The 15,588-nt window shown below is 46.4% G+C and overlaps 1 long non-coding RNA gene across 1 annotated transcript; it reads left to right on the forward strand.

Moving 5' to 3' along the window:
* Positions 1-275: 275 nt before the first annotated feature.
* Positions 276-1,977, forward strand: LOC122464176. Its single transcript, XR_006288105.1, has 2 exons — positions 276-594; positions 1,249-1,977. It is a non-coding gene; the product is annotated as an uncharacterized LOC122464176 (long non-coding RNA).
* The last annotated feature ends 13,611 nt before the right edge of the window (positions 1,978-15,588 follow it).

Consider the following 15,588-nt stretch of genomic DNA (forward strand, 5'->3'; position numbering starts at 1 on the left):
ATGGATGGTGGTTTGAGGGATGTATGAAGAGTGAACAGAGGATGTGGGGAATTGTAGAAGTGATACAGTTTATTTAAAGGGATGTGGTGGATGGCTGCTGTCTATAGGGTCCCTGGGCTGGGACCTGGAGTAGAGAGTGGGCCTGGGTCCTCCCCACCAGCCGTTGGGAAAGTGGACTTTGATACTTCCCTGAAGGGGAATTGAATTCTTCTAGTGGCCCAGGTGGAGAGCTGGGGCTGGAAAGGCCCAGAGAGGTGGTGAGTCTTCAGTGAGGGAGCCCTGGGGGATGTGGCCTTGCATGATGGCCAGGACTGCTTGAAGAGCAGGGGCCATTTGAGAGAGCCCAGAAGGGGCTGAGACAGTTCAAACCAGGGTACTGTGATAGGCCTGAGCTCAGGAATAGGGCTGCAGATAAAGAGACATTATGGAGGGCTTTGGGATATGCCCAGTTGGACTTGTGTCCTGGAAGGGGGTTGATATTTTTTTATTTCTCATACTGTCTGTGTGTGACTTGGCTGCAGGGCTGAGTCACTGAAGACCTGACATAAGCTAAGAGAGCAGGCATGTGCAGTGAGATGGGGGTACTTGTGAGAGGTGAGTGTACCCCATTATACTCCCCCCTCCCACATTGGGTCCTGAGGTATCAGCAGGCAGCCAGGGCCTTCTGTTTTGGTGTTCTAACAATCCATCACTGCTCTGGATTCCTGGAGCTGCTCTTTGGCCTCACTGGTCCAATGGAGCCATACTGCTAAACTCCCTGGTGGTGGCTACCCTTAAAGGGAAATTCTCACTGTAGAAGAGAGGCTGCAGAAAGGCAATATAGCCTCTGGCTGGGACTCTCTAAAATGTACGTCCCTTGAGCCTCGATCCTGACACACTCACATGTGTGACTTTTGTTTTTGTCAGTGGGTGCTCTTCTCTGCCCCTTCCCCTGTGTGACTGGTGGGCAGGGCCTTGGGGGGAAGAGGCTGGATGGGGCCTTAGGGTGGAGTACAGATGGAGCAGGGGCACAGCCCGGGCAGTGGGGCCCACAAGATTAAATTGTCCCTGTGGGTGCTGGGCACCCCCTATTTTTTTGGGTGGGTACTTGGGCCCTGGAGCACCCATGTGGTTGATGCCTGTACATTCACTCCTATCCTGGCCCTCTAGTTGCCAATCCTACCACACACAACCTTGGGTCTACAGACAGCCCTCTGCAGAATCTGAGGAAAGGGAAAACTGTTGCTGTAAATACCATTTTCTACCTAGGAAGAAGAGATACAAGTACAGATCCAGGGCATGATTGAGCTCCAAAATATTAGGACTGGATCATCCTTTTTGCATCTGCAAGCAGAGAACCAAAATTCTCCCTCAGGAGGGCATGGAACTGGGTAGCTGCAACATTCCTCACAGCTTGCAGATGTTCCTCCATAAAGGATCTCTAAAGATCAGGCTCCACGTGTGGAAGATCCAAGGTCACTCCATGGCTTTGCCTTCTTCCAATGCAGCCAGATGTCCCAGTGCATATTAATGCAGATCCAATCTCATATTCCTGTTTGCCCCATGGATTTGGGGGGGTGAGGAGAATCTGGCATAGTGTGGCCGGTCCTTTCTCCCCAGATCACATGCCCTGCCTATCCTCTGCTCACCTGTTTATCTGGCTCCTCCTGCCCAGGGACTTCTATGTGGGGAGAGGCATACATGCTGTGGAGGCAGCTTTCCCAAACTACTGCTCCTTCCTGGCTCAGATCTGGTGGGAGGGAAGGTTGGCTTGCTGTGTTCATGGAAACATAGGGGAGTCCCTATAACACAGGGAAGGGGACAACAGAGAAGGAAGCAGGAGGGAGGTGGTTTCCACAAGCTAGGTCCATGAAGCTAGTCGTTTGCACAGTGCATGCATTGTACACTGATCTTTGATGCTGACGCTGTCATTTTAAAATTTATTTTTAAGTTTTCCTTTTCCTTAATTTGGTGCATGAGGGTGGCTCAGCCACTTAATCACCTGGGTCACTCAGTAGCTAGCAGACAAATTTTGACACCACATAACATGCTGTTTATTACTATTTGATTACACCCTCAATATATCCTCCTGGATACCAAAATCCAGAGGGCCCCGCTCTATGGAGATTACAGACTAACAATCCAGTCATGCAGCTCCTAACCCAACTGAACAGCCCCACCTGAAGTCAGTGGAACTTGTCACATCAGTAAGGGCTGAAGGGTCTGACCCTAGATATTTTCCAATTCAAGGAATGGGACTGATCCCCTTGGAGGCTACAGGTATCTGTTCTGAGACTAAACCGAGAAAGCAGTAAGGCAAGCTTCCCTTCCACACACCCTGGCAATGTGCCTTGCTCCTGCCATGGAAGAAGCCAGTTCTACAACTGGATGGGGAATCTCCGTGACCCATTCACTCCTTTAACTTTCTGCCAAGGTGGCAAATACGGGTACCAATTCTAGCGCTATTTATGATGGCAGGTTTTGTAACACTTTTCTATGGGGAAATGGGCTGAAAGCCAACAACACTCTTTATTTGTTTCATTTGCTTAGTTGTATTTTTGCTTTAGATTCTGTGTGCCCATCAATCTCTGGGGGGCAACAGTGGTGTTAATACCTTTCTTAAAAAAAAGACCTTGTGATAGGGTGACAAGGTGGGAGAGGTAACATCTTTTATTGGCTCAACTTCTGTTGGTGAGAGAGACACGCTTTTGAGCTTACACAGAGCTCTTCAGGTCTGGGAAAGGTACTCCCAGCATCACAGCTAAATGTAAGGTGGAACAGATTGTTTAGCATAAGTAGTTACTCTCAATACTTCAGTCATAAGAGGGGGGAAAAAGGGAGTTAGTAGGTTACAGGTTGTTGTAATGAGCCATAAATCCATTGTCTTCATTGAGACCGTGATTTTTAGTGTCTAGCAAAATTAGGAATTTAAGCTTCCAGGCTTGTCTTTTGAAGGTGTTGAAGGTTTTCTTTGAGGATGAGGACTAATAGGTCAGATGCAGAGTGATTGCTTTGTGAAAAGTGTTCAGCCACAGGTGATAAGGTGTTTTTGTCTTGTCTTATTTTCTTGTAGGCTCATTCAAGAGCATAGTGGTTGTCTGCTTTTACCCCCATAGTTGTTGGGGCATTTAGTGCACTGGAGGAGGTACACCACCTTTTGTGATAGGCATGTATAGGACCCTTCGATCTTGAAAGATGTGTTGATCATCGTAGCAGTGGAGATGTCTGCAGGTTTTGCATCTGTTCTGGCAGGGTCTGGTGCTGCTTTGAGCTGGTGTGCCCTGGTCTGTGGGGAGCTTGCTTCTGATGAAGAGCTTGGCAAGGCTGGGGGATTGTCTGAAGGCCAGAAGAGGGGGTTCAGGAAAGATTTTTTCAGGATGGGGTCTCCATTGAGTATGGGTTGTACTTGTTTGTTACCCCGTATGGGTTCCAGTGTGGGATGGTAGGTGACAAATAGGGGTGTATGGTCAGAGGGGGGTTTTACTTCTGTATTGAAGTGGGTTCTCTTGGGGTATTTGGATAGCCCATTCCATGATGTCTACCTCAGACAAGTGGTGAAAGGGTGGGGGAGGTCTAGGTTGGATATGAGGAAACACTATTTCACTAGGTGGGTGGTGAAGCACTGGAATGGGTTACCTAGGGAGGTGGTGGAATCTCCATCCTTAGAGGTTTTTAAGGCCCGGCTTCACAAAGCCCTGGCTGGGATGATTTAGTTGGTGTTAGTCCTGCTTTGAGCAGGGGGTTGGACTAGATGACCTCCTGAAGTCCCTTCCCTTCCCACCCCAAGCTTCATGGAATATCAGGGTTGGAAGATATCTGAAAGACCAGGATTGAAGCAAGCACTTGTGGTTGACCCTGACACAAGGGAAGCAACCAGACCTCTGGGAAGAAGTCCTGGGAGGTGCTGATGATTACACAGAGCCCAGGAAAGGGGGAAGGCCTGAAGGTAGGAAGAAGTCTGTGGGGACAGTGGCAAAGCATCTGATGGAGCAGACCTTGGCTCTTCGTCCTAAGGTCCCTGGGCTCTGGAGAGGATATCCCTATCTTATGGGTTTAGACCAGTGGCTCTCAATCTTTCCAGACTACTGCACCCCTTTCAAGAGTCTGCTTCCCGATTGTGTAAGCAAGTAGTTTAAGTGAGGTGTAACTTGGTAGTACACAAGACAAATCAATCTGTTTTTCCTCATTTTTACCATATAATCATAAAATAAATGGATTGGAATATAAATACTGTACTTGCATTTGTATTTGCATTATAAGAAATTTTAGTTTGTGCTTACTTTGCTAGTGCTTTTTATGTAGCCTGTAGTAAAACTAGGCAAATATCTAGAGGAGTTGATGTGCCCCCGGAAGACCCCTGTGTACATGTTCCCCTGGTTGAGAACCACTGGTTTAGACCTAGGCAGCTCACCATAGTATGTACACAGAAGGTGTTCAGAATCAACAGGTGCTCAGTGCCTAGAGGACTTCATGGAGTCTCACTTCTCCCTTCTTGGGGCCAAAACTCTACTTGGGTTTTTTATTTGGAATTGTTAGAGGTAGGTAGTTCAGTTCTTGCTGTTTAGGTTGATTGTGTCTTGACATTTTAAACACCTCCTTCCTGACTCTTTGATCCAATCACAAAAGAGAAATTTCTGTTCCGTGGCAACTTTCAAGGTTTTGAATCATCATCCAGTCAGCTCTAGAAGTGCCTGAAAGCCAAGTGCCCTCCATGGATGATGATCGGACATCCCACTCCCAAGAGTTCAAATCTAGGGACTGCTAGCCAGTGAGCCACTTGAGCTCAACTGCTTGCCTGGTCCATAATGAAGAGTTGACTTCTAAGGCAGACAAGAGCCAAAGCGTATACAGTGGTAGAGCACAGAACGAACATTATGAATCGTACCAGAAATTGACACTGCAATCTACAGAGCAGTTATTCTGCGTTCCATTAAGCAAGCAGACCGCCATATTCTCCACTAGCAGAAGGTTCCAAATTGCCTTTAAGGGTAGCCAAATCAACCCACAAGATCTCCAAGGCCACTCACAACAATTACATGGGAAAGTGCAATGCATGTGCAGTGGGGATTCATAATCCTGAGTGCTGTGGGAACACGTTTTGGCAAGGTCTAAGAAAATTCATTAAACAATGTTCTGCAGCACTCAGTGAGAACAGGTGAGACAAAGGTTGTTTTTGTGATGCGGACACCTGTCACACTGGGAACTGGATCCAGACTCAAGCTTATTTCACACAGGCCATCAGCAATCTTTCAGTATTACTGACCTGAGTTACCTTTGAACTAGCAAAGGTTTGTGAGGGTGCAGGGTGTAATTGAGGGCAGAAATTTGCCTGTGGAAACTTCCTTATGGATGAGGCAAAAGAATGAAAGAACCCAGCTTGACTCTCAGATTCCAGGTCAGCCATTAGAAAAAACAACCCATCAGTTTTCACTTGCACCATGAGCAAAACTGATCTGGAGTCATGGAGAGATTGAACATGGAAACCCACCGTGCCACTCTAAAAGCATCACTTGTCAGAGCCACACTTTAAGGCTTTCCTCACCAGCACATGATATGTTGAAGGGGCAGCTTAGAATGTCTTGGAATGTTCACTGTCTCTTCTAGCATCTGCCATTCAAGTTGCTGGCATATGCTGCCCATTGAAATAGATAGTTTGTCTCTTGGATGTGTTCCTTGGAAAATAAATGGTCAAGCAAATTAAAACACTGAGCTGTGCAAATCAGAGTTGTTTGAAAAATATCTGCAGTGGACTTATTCTAGTGGCTGTGGTTTACTGAAGTTCAGGTGACTTTTTTTTCTACTTGTCACAGGTCTCTGATCATAGGGAACAAGGTATTTTTATAATTACCCCTGTGTATGTGGGCTGCATACAGGAGAACCCTGAAATAGTGGAAAGCGCCTATATATATAAAAAAACTTCCCTAGGTCAAAAGAGTAGGGCCAGTGATCAGACCATAGTGCCAGGGCAGTGCAGTCATAACCATAATATTAGTTCTTGTATTGCAATTTACATCCTCAAAGCCCCCTCCAAAGAAGAATTCACTAAGCCCCACACCAGTCCTGTAGATGACTGTTGCAGATTCATCCATCTCAGTGGGAGGATAGATTAACTAGCTCCTCTGCCCCAAAAGGACCACAGCTAAGCCTTGTCTTCAAGCTGTTTCTGGTCTGACCAGGACAAAGGTATAATTGTCACCCTTCCACTCCACAATCCTAGTCCAAAAATGAGATTTGGAGTATGCCCTTTACACGTGTGGCACCTTTAAATGAGTTTGGTGATTGTCATGGTGGCCATGAGGTCCTAATGCAGCCTGGATACTATTGTGATGCTCACATTAGGAATCTAGAGAGAGCTATTTCAAGTGGGGAAAATGCACAAGACTACTTGTAAATATGGTTGCAGATGAAACTGGCAAGATCACTGGGCTACTCTTTTTGTGGGGTCTGTAGTTTGTTAGCATTTGGTTGGGTGGTGATTGGTTGGGTTGGCACCCTTTCAGGGTGCCACCCAATGTACGGGGGTACTACTGAACCTACCTGTTCCACCAACCTGGGCTCCCTCACGCTGTCCTGCTAAGCCTCCTCTAGTGTGTGCACACATGTAAGGCCACACCCAGTTGCAGAAAGACAGACACTGAGATCTGCTCTGTGTGGGAAGACTCAGTTTGGGAATTGGCCAGCACTCAAGTACACACCCCATCTAGAGTGTAAACCCAAAAATGTTGTCTCATGCTGTGTAGAGATCTATATAGCATAAGCTCATGGAAAATCATCCCCTCCTTCAATGTGGAGGAAAATATGCACAGCTTTTTGCCCCAGTTATGAATTGCACAAAGTGCTTCTGGAACGCAACCAAGCTTCTTAACTACAAAGGACAGATTTTAAGTGATTATAAGGGATGGTGGAAAGCACAGATAACCTGTAAAATATTTCTGTGTCTAGAGAAAGATGAGCGCACAGCTTAATTGTGCCAAGGCACCCCCAAGAACCCAAAGCCAGAGGCCTGATTCACTAAGTACAGCTAATAAACTAGACTGATAGAGCCCTTGGACTACACCCTCTGCAGATAGTCCTTACATTGCACATTTACTAAGCAGTTTGGGTGACTGACAGCAGAGGTGAAGAAAGTTGTAGAGAACTGGCACTGACAGGGTTAATGCAATGAGCTAGAAAAGGATAAGCGAATTTAACCTTTGTAAAGAGCATTAGCTTATAGCAAATAGTTCATATAAACACTGTGAATACCTAGTGAATGGTGGGTATATGGAGCATGACAAACGGTGGAAACCAGTGGATTTCAATCCGTGCACTTGGCAGATAGATGAAATGGTACATGCTGGTATATGTGGCTCCCAAATGCTCATGTCTGGAGGCGTGGCACTTAGATGGGCCACATGTGATCTTCCTATAATCTTTAACTAGGAACAGGCATGTGTACACACATGCAATTACATCATGTCAGTGTGACAGAAAGTTGAATGTACAAGTCTTCTCGGCAGCCATAAATCTGCCTTCTTTCTGTCGCTCCCCCCACAGGAGTGGATGGAACATAGCTATATTTAAATCTGAGGCCTGTGTATATGTAGCCAAGTGGAATGCTCTTTTTTGTATGCGAAAGAGAGTAAGAGAACATCTAACATGTTCTTCAATTCTCTAAGCAGCCATTTCTCTTTCTGTTGCTCCTGCTCCCTGAAATGCTTCCTTCCCCGTCACTCTGAAGAAATAGAGGCCACAGTGAAAAGCACTACACCTGTTTATCAAGTTTTGGTCAGCCAATCAGAACAGAAACCACACTATGACTTAATGACATAAGAATTTCCATACTGGATGAAACTAGCGCTCCATCCCATCCAGCATTTGGTCTCCAACAATGACCCGTACTAGATGCTTCACAGGTAGGTGCAAAAAACCCCACAGGAAGCAGTTTTGGCAGGACAAGTATGTAGCATTAAGTGAAAATCTATATAATAATCCAGGATTGGCACGTGTCACTTTGAAGCCCAGAATGACTGAGTCAGTGTGAAGCAATGGAAAGAACTACAAGTGTGGGGAGTGCTGCTTTCTTTTGTTCAGAATATCACTAGGTTCAGTCAGCACTGGGATTCATGGTCTGTTACCATCCAATTTTTAAGGTCTCAGCAATTTTGACTTAATGAATTACACCCGTGTGACGGCAAGGCATGTATCTCTGCCATGCCCAGAGTTCGAGACCATTGTGATATCAGAGGTAACTCAACCAATCACCACCCTTACTCTACAGCTAATTTAAACACAACCATTTCTTTGGTTATCGGAGGCAGACTGCACAGATGGTGGATTACTTGATCCAACTGCCATGGTTTCTCAAAACCATGAGCACACACAATAACCCCAAACACACACAGCCCCCACTACAGCACAGACCCCTCTGCACAATCCATACAACTCTCCCACACATCCTTCCTCCCAGGCACAAATCCAAACAACCACCTCCATGGCAGCACAACCTCCTAGACACAAATTAACACAACCACCCACACAATAACACAGCCAACACACACACAAATCTCCCAACACAGCCAGACAAGCAGCACATACAACAACCCCAAACACATATAGCCCCCTCGTTCATCACCTGCACAAATCAACACGATCTCCCAGCACAATACCCACCCTCATTCATACTCATAGGCGCCGACTCTGGGGATGCTTTGGGGGCTCAAGCACCTGCAGGGGGAGAAAAATAGTGGGTGCTCAGCACCTACCAGCCACAGCTGTTGGGTGCCGCCCCCAATGAGCTGATAAGGGAGGCACTGCTGATTGGCTGTTCGGCAGCTGCGGGAGATGCGTGGGGAAGGGTGGAAAGCAGTGAGGGGTGGGTGGGATCTCAGGGGAGAGGGCAGAGCAGGGACTGGGTCTCAGAGCAGAGTGGGGGTGCAGCACCCCCCAGGGACAAATAAAAGTTGGCAGCTACGCTCATACTTCTCATAAAACCACAAACTTGAGCCGCAAGTTTGCGGGTCATCACTAGTAGTGAATAACCATATAAGACAAAAATCCTAGGTAATGCTATGTTTGCGTAAAGGAGTCAGTGATCACCTAGCAATAGGTACATTCATAAACATCCTGGCCATGGATATGTCACAGAAGAAATGGCCTAAGTAATTGCATCAACTGGTTATGAATATTTTAACCAGCTGTGATGGACAGAGATGGCTAGTTAGAAGGGAGATGACTGCTCCCACGGCGGCAGCATTTTCAGTCTGCTGCCGATATCTACTATCTGTAGGGCACTCGGGGTGAAAGGTGGGGGTGTGGTTCAGTGGCTAGAATGGAGGGGGAGGCAGTGAATCAGGAACATGTGTTCTATACCTGGCTGTAATACAGACTCAGTTTGGCCTTGGGCAATTTATTTCACCTGTCTGAATCTCAGTTGTGCCCTCTGTAAAATGGTGGTGATGCCCGCCTACCTTACAGGAGGGAAAGTGAGGCTAATGTCCCTCAAGCTCTTTGAGATCCATGGATGTAAGTCGCTCTAGAAGCCCAACTGATTTATTAGTATTGTTCCTAATTAAGTGACTGTAAAGGAAGTTCTAATTCTCCTCCCCACAGTGCTCCCTCGCTTGCAGTACTTCCATCCTTGCTCCCTCTGATTCACTTGCAAACACGAGACTAAAACTAATTGCTTGATTAATAATTAAAGAGCATATAAAAATTCAAACCATTTTAATACATCCCAAGAGCAGACTGAGTTTCGCTGCAGCACGGCGCATAAGGGGCCCGGACTGACCAATTTATTTCCACTTGTTCAGGTCTGACCAGATGTAATTGGCTTTGTTCTGCCTCGTGCGGGTTCTCTGGTCACTCTTGATAGGCGCAGATAAATTGTTTCACACCCACTGCCCTACTCACGATTGCCTTTATTGTAATGCACCGAGGTCTCAAGCGTAATGAGGACATGCATGTTTCTTTGCCCTCTCTGGAGCATGCGAGGGAAGAACAAAGAGTCCGGTCCATTCCTCCATCCGGGAACACTGCCCACCAGTTAGTGGGTTCAGAGGCTGCTGGCAGCAGCCCGGCTGTTCTTGCCTGTGCAGGAAGTAGCTTATATCTCCTGAATCACTTTCTTCACCCTCTCCTCCAGGACACTCTTCCAGCTGTCTGAAAAGCCACTCCCTTCTGATATGGCTTCCCAACATTGCCTTGACTCCATCTCTGGTAAAATCTTTGTCCAGGCCTTAATTGCCTCAGCTACTGCAACTCCCTCTTCCTTGGCTTCCCCAATCTCCACCTCTCCAGCTTCCAGTGTGTGCAGAAGGCAGCTGCCCACATCTCTCACCTCTGGCATCTCCACAGGCTGTCCATCCATGTCGTGCCCTAAGTCAAAGCCCCCCGCCCCCCCCTCCAAAGCCAAAGGCTCATCAGGCTGACGTGGTTAAGACACATCAGTTTCATAGCCAATGGTACCCAAGGGCAGTATGTCCGCTTGCCTTTGGCTGCCCTAACATGGTAGCTCCATGTATCCATTTTTGCAGGTAAGCGAATTAGAGTCCACTGTTCAGTTTGAAATTGAGCAAACCTATGAATGATAACAATGGTAAGCCTATATAATTTAGTTTTTTTTCCTAGAGGTTGACAAAGAATACTTTTCCTTGAAGGATAGGAGATGGGGGATTGGGGAAATGAGATTTTGATTTGCTTTCAATTGTAATATTTACAATTTCCCATTGCCTCACTGATTGCCTTTTGTGACCCCGCCATGGGTCATGACACACCAGTTGAGTGACAGTGAACTAATGAATTCAGTTGAATAATATGCTTACATGGGCGCTTTTCATCCAGAGATCTCAAAGCTTTTTCAAAAGGTGAATAAGTAGCATTAGTTTCACTTGACAGATGGGGAAAATGGGGTATGGATGAGTTACCCTGTGCGGGCAAGCCAGTTAAGTCTGGCAGAGTAGGGATGGGACTATGACTTTCTCTTACCTCCACCCCCAGCACTTGGATAACAGGAATCACTCATATGCTCTGGTGGGAGACTCCCCTCTCCCAGCTCCCCGCAGCAGGCAGGGTGGGTTAGAGTTGTTAGGATGGATGCTGTACAAAATACAGTTGTTAGACTACTGAGCCCCTTGGTGCAGCCACAGATTGGCCCCTGTAGCTAGGGAATGTTCTCATGGGATTTCAGGCCCAATCATGTGCAGTGCTGGTGGTGGTCTTCACAGGATGGACACCTGTTCCACTGACCCTGTGGCTGCAGCTCAGCGAAAGTCAGACCCCTCCCCAAGAAACCTGCTGAGCAGTCTCTAGATTAACAACCTTGATTTAACTGCTGGCCAGGGCTGGATTCGAACCACTGCTCTAGTAACAAAAGGCAGGGCTAGTTGAAGTTGTCGCATCCACTCCGCTTCCTTTTTCAGATGTGCTTTCCCTCCCTGTGTTTCTCCTCCCTGTCATTCATTTAAAATGTGTACATTGACCTCTGTGCTGCAGTGCTCTGGGCAACTGGCTGCCAGCTCCCTGACAACCACCCCTCCACAATATCCAGGGGAGTATAATGCGGCCTGATTCTCTGCTCGCTTAAATCCAGAGAAGTCAGGAGTACGTCTATGGGGTTGTGCCGATGGAAAATCCGTGTGCCTGAGAAGGAATCCAGCTTGCAGAGTATGGATGTGGCCACGCAATACAAGGACCTTTAAGATCTAATGAGAACTCCCTGATTTCTTGATGGATTTAGCTTTTCATGCCCATCTCCATACCTTATACATTGTAAGTGAGACACGCATCTGTTTTTCATTCGTAGCTTTTCATCTCAAGGAACATTACAGGATGGGTTACAGCAGCAGAGTGTGGGCTGCAGCTAATGGCCATTTGTTAGTATTGTATAGACTTGAGGGGATAGAGGGATGTATTCCCAGGCTGTAATTTTATTGCAGGATTAACATCACAACTTGTCAAATGTTTTCTTCTTCTTTTCCCCACACAAGCCCTTTTGAGATACAAGTGATCTCCCCCTTTGTCTGGGGGGCTGAGTATGGGCTAGTGAGAGATGGAAAGGGGAGGATGAGATGAGAGGCAAGGTGATGTGAGACGACAGAATGGCCGAGGAGAAAGGAGGGAAGACAGAAGGGGCCTGATGGGACTGAAAAGGCAAGAGATGCAGAGACAGGAGATAGAAGGGGGCAGGGAGAGAGAGGGGAGTCCTTGAATCACAGAATAATGGAAGGACTCGGGGGTACCTCTCTCTCCTCATGAGTTATTGTTTGTGGAATGCTTTTGCAATTTAAATATTAAAATGAACTTCCATGTATACAGCAATTTCTACCTTGGAGGCTGCCACCTTTTGACTAACTGACTATACAAGCTTCCCGGTAGGAATAAGTTGGTCCACTGCTGAAATGCAGCTACCTTGGAGGTGGAGTGCCCCAGCTGTTTAACAGCACACAGCAACATTACATGCCAGCTTCGGAGAGGGAGTGCAATGAACAACCATATCCAGCTGAAAATGACACTTTTATGGAAGCAGAATGTAATTACCCAAAAGGAATTTGGCCAGGACACTGAGGTTAAGAAGTCTGCTCTCATGAAAAGTGCCTGGGGATCTTCAATGACCACAAATGATCAAGGCCTTAGTGGCGTGCCTCACCCGAAAGCTGGCGAAGCCATTAGGAAAACACTGGTGGTGAATAGATGATGGGTGAAGTTTTCAGAAGTGTGTAAGTGACTTAGGAGCACAAGTCTCATTGAGCGCCAGGGAGGCTATGTCTACACGACAAAATTCAGTCGACTTAACTTAGGGCAGCCTACAGCCGCTGCAAGAATTGCATCGCTTGTGCATGTCTATGCTTTGCTCCTGGTGTTGGCGGTGCAGGTCCTCACCAGGAGCACTCTTACTGATTGTACTGTCAGGGTGGAGCATTGTGGAACAGCTCCTGGAAGCTGGTAACAGTTGACAGAAGCAATGCAGCGTCTACATTATTTGACTGACACTGTATTGACCGAATGACATCAACCTTGACTCTGTGCTGCTTGTGGAGGTGGAGTTAAGGCGGTGTCACTGGACAGTTACATCAGCAGGAATGAAATTAAGTCTAAACACTTCCATAGTTAGGCCAATGCAAGGCAGCTTATGTCAATCTAACTCTGTAGTATAGACTAGACCTGAGACTTTTGCTCTCAAGTCACTTAGGTGCGTTTGAAAATCTCACCCAAAAAACCGACATGTGGCCTTCAGTATGGCAGCTGGGGTGCCATGGGCTCACAGGCCTGCCTGGGGCTTCCTCTTTCTGCTGTTCAGAAGCCTTTCCTGTGGTGTAGTCCTGCAAGAGACAAAGGGGAATGCAGTCCAGCTGTGCGGAGATGCCTCATCCCCCCCCCTGCTTACACAGTGCACTAAAGTGAACCACAGGAGAGGCTGCCATTCTAGGACAGCACTGGGATCAGCCTGTGTCTAGGAGGCTTATGCATTTGTAACAGCCATATCACTCATCCAGCAGCCAGGAAAAGCAATCGCTGGCAAATGTAATGACATAATGTCAGGCAAACTATGTAAATATGGTTTGGGCTACATTCATAATCCCGTACCGCAAGCTGCATTTTCATGGGAGCTGCAGCCAGGTTTCCTGGATAATCGTAATCGTTTCTGACACAAAAGCGTCTTCTCCTGTTTCATGACTTATTTCCCCTGTATCATTTAAATGTATTAAAACACTCTTAGTGCAGAAAGAAGGCATCATGTTAGCATAATATCTAATCAGAACTAGCCTGCCTGGCCCCGCAGGGTTTGTTTGTTTATTTTGTGTCTGTTCACTCTGTTTTCTTGTTAGATTGGAGGGCCCTTCTTTGACATACTCATTTGTTCTGCTGTGTAATGGAATAGGATCTTTCAGAGCTGCTGACATCTGCTTCGTTCCTGAGATCTGCAGAAGCCAGCCGGCAAAGCAATAATAATGCTAGGAAGCAAGAGAACAAAGTTAAACATGAGGAGGAGACTTAAAAAAAAATGCAGGAAATTGGCTGTCAAACCGTGTTGTGATCCGTTGCATGTGTGTGTCAAATGTGTTTTGTCTGGGCTTGATTCTTAGTCACACCTTCTTTACAATGGTGCAACTACATTGCAGTCAATTAATGTACTCCTCACTTACACTATACAAGTGTAAATCAGAAGACTCATGCTACGTGTGTTTGTACAGTATGGGGATTGCATTCTGTTCTCCCTGAAATAGTGTCATTTTTCTGGACCTGATTCAGCACTGGGTTTTCCAACTCTATCCTGGTGAAACTCCATTGAAATAAATGTATTGTAATAGCCAGGCAAGGTATTAACAAACTTCACCAGGACTTTATTTTTTTTTAAAGTGGAAACCTCTTTTCCAAGCTGCTGCTGCACCCTCAGTAGCTCTCCCTCAGCCTCTCCAACTCCCCCCACCCCCCCTTCAGGTTTCCTGTCCTTTCAGACTCCCAACAGCCAGTGTTCTCAATTCTAATAATTACAAGCAACATCTAAACACCACGTTCCCTCTTCTCTTAAACTCTCCCAATTACAATAAACATTGTTGTGCTAACCACAAGAACAAATAGGAAACAAGGCACTATACTGTTGGCAGAAATATTACACTAAAAACACTGTAGATACTACATAACATAGTCTCGAGTCCAGACAGGTGGTCGTCTGGGTCTGACAGGCCGTCTCTCAAGCCCCAGTTCCAGTGCAATGTCTTGTTGTGTTGATACTACGGTGAAGTCATCCAATGCAGGCTGGGTGTTAGCATAATCTCCTCTTGGTGCATAGGCAGGTGCAAGATAAGAGGCATTCCATACCCGCCCATCAGAAAGTCGATAGGTGTAAGGTCCCTTCTTTATGATTTTAAGAGGAGCTGTGACTTTATGGTCCCCTTTGCGTAAAATTCCAGGTTTTTGTATCCTACCGAAGGAACCAAAGTTTCAGTTTGGTTCCTTTGGTAGGATACAAAAACCTGGAATTTTACGCAAAGGGGACCATAAAGTCACAGCTCCTCTTAAAATCATAAAGAGGGGACCTTACACCTATCACACTGAAACTTTGGTTCCTTAGCACCCCGCCGCTTGTCTGTGAAACCCTTATACTTCGCTTGGTTCTGTTCAACTGTTTTTCTCACATCATCCTCGGTTGGAGCCTCATGTCGGGCCTTTAACAATCCAGCAGTGTTCAGTTTAGTATTCATCTGTTTCCCATGCAGTAACTCTGCGGGTGATCTTTGCGTTGTGGCATGTTGTGTAGCCCAGTATGCTTGCAAGAAATCAGTAGTGAAGGGTATCCACAATCGCCCTTCCAGTTTAGCCGTTTGCAAACTCTCTTTCAAACTTCTGTTAAACCATTCGATTTCCCCATTGGCTTGAGGGTAGTATAGGGATGACCTTCTGTGTAAAATGTTCCTCTCTGCTAGAAAAGTTTCAAACTCTAGGGAAGTAAATTGACTACCATTATCTGAAACCAGTTTTTTGGGGTTACCTTCCCTGCTAAAAACTGAAGAGAGGAACTTAATTACTGTAGCAGAGATTTGCAATGAAAACAGTACCTCAGGCCATTTACTGAAATAGTCTATTAAAGTGATGGCATAACGGCAGTCAGTTGGAGCAGTATCAAAGTAT

The sequence above is a fragment of the Chelonia mydas genome, chromosome 1 (assembly GCF_015237465.2).
Source record: "Chelonia mydas isolate rCheMyd1 chromosome 1, rCheMyd1.pri.v2, whole genome shotgun sequence".
Taxonomy (NCBI): Eukaryota; Metazoa; Chordata; order Testudines; family Cheloniidae; genus Chelonia; species Chelonia mydas.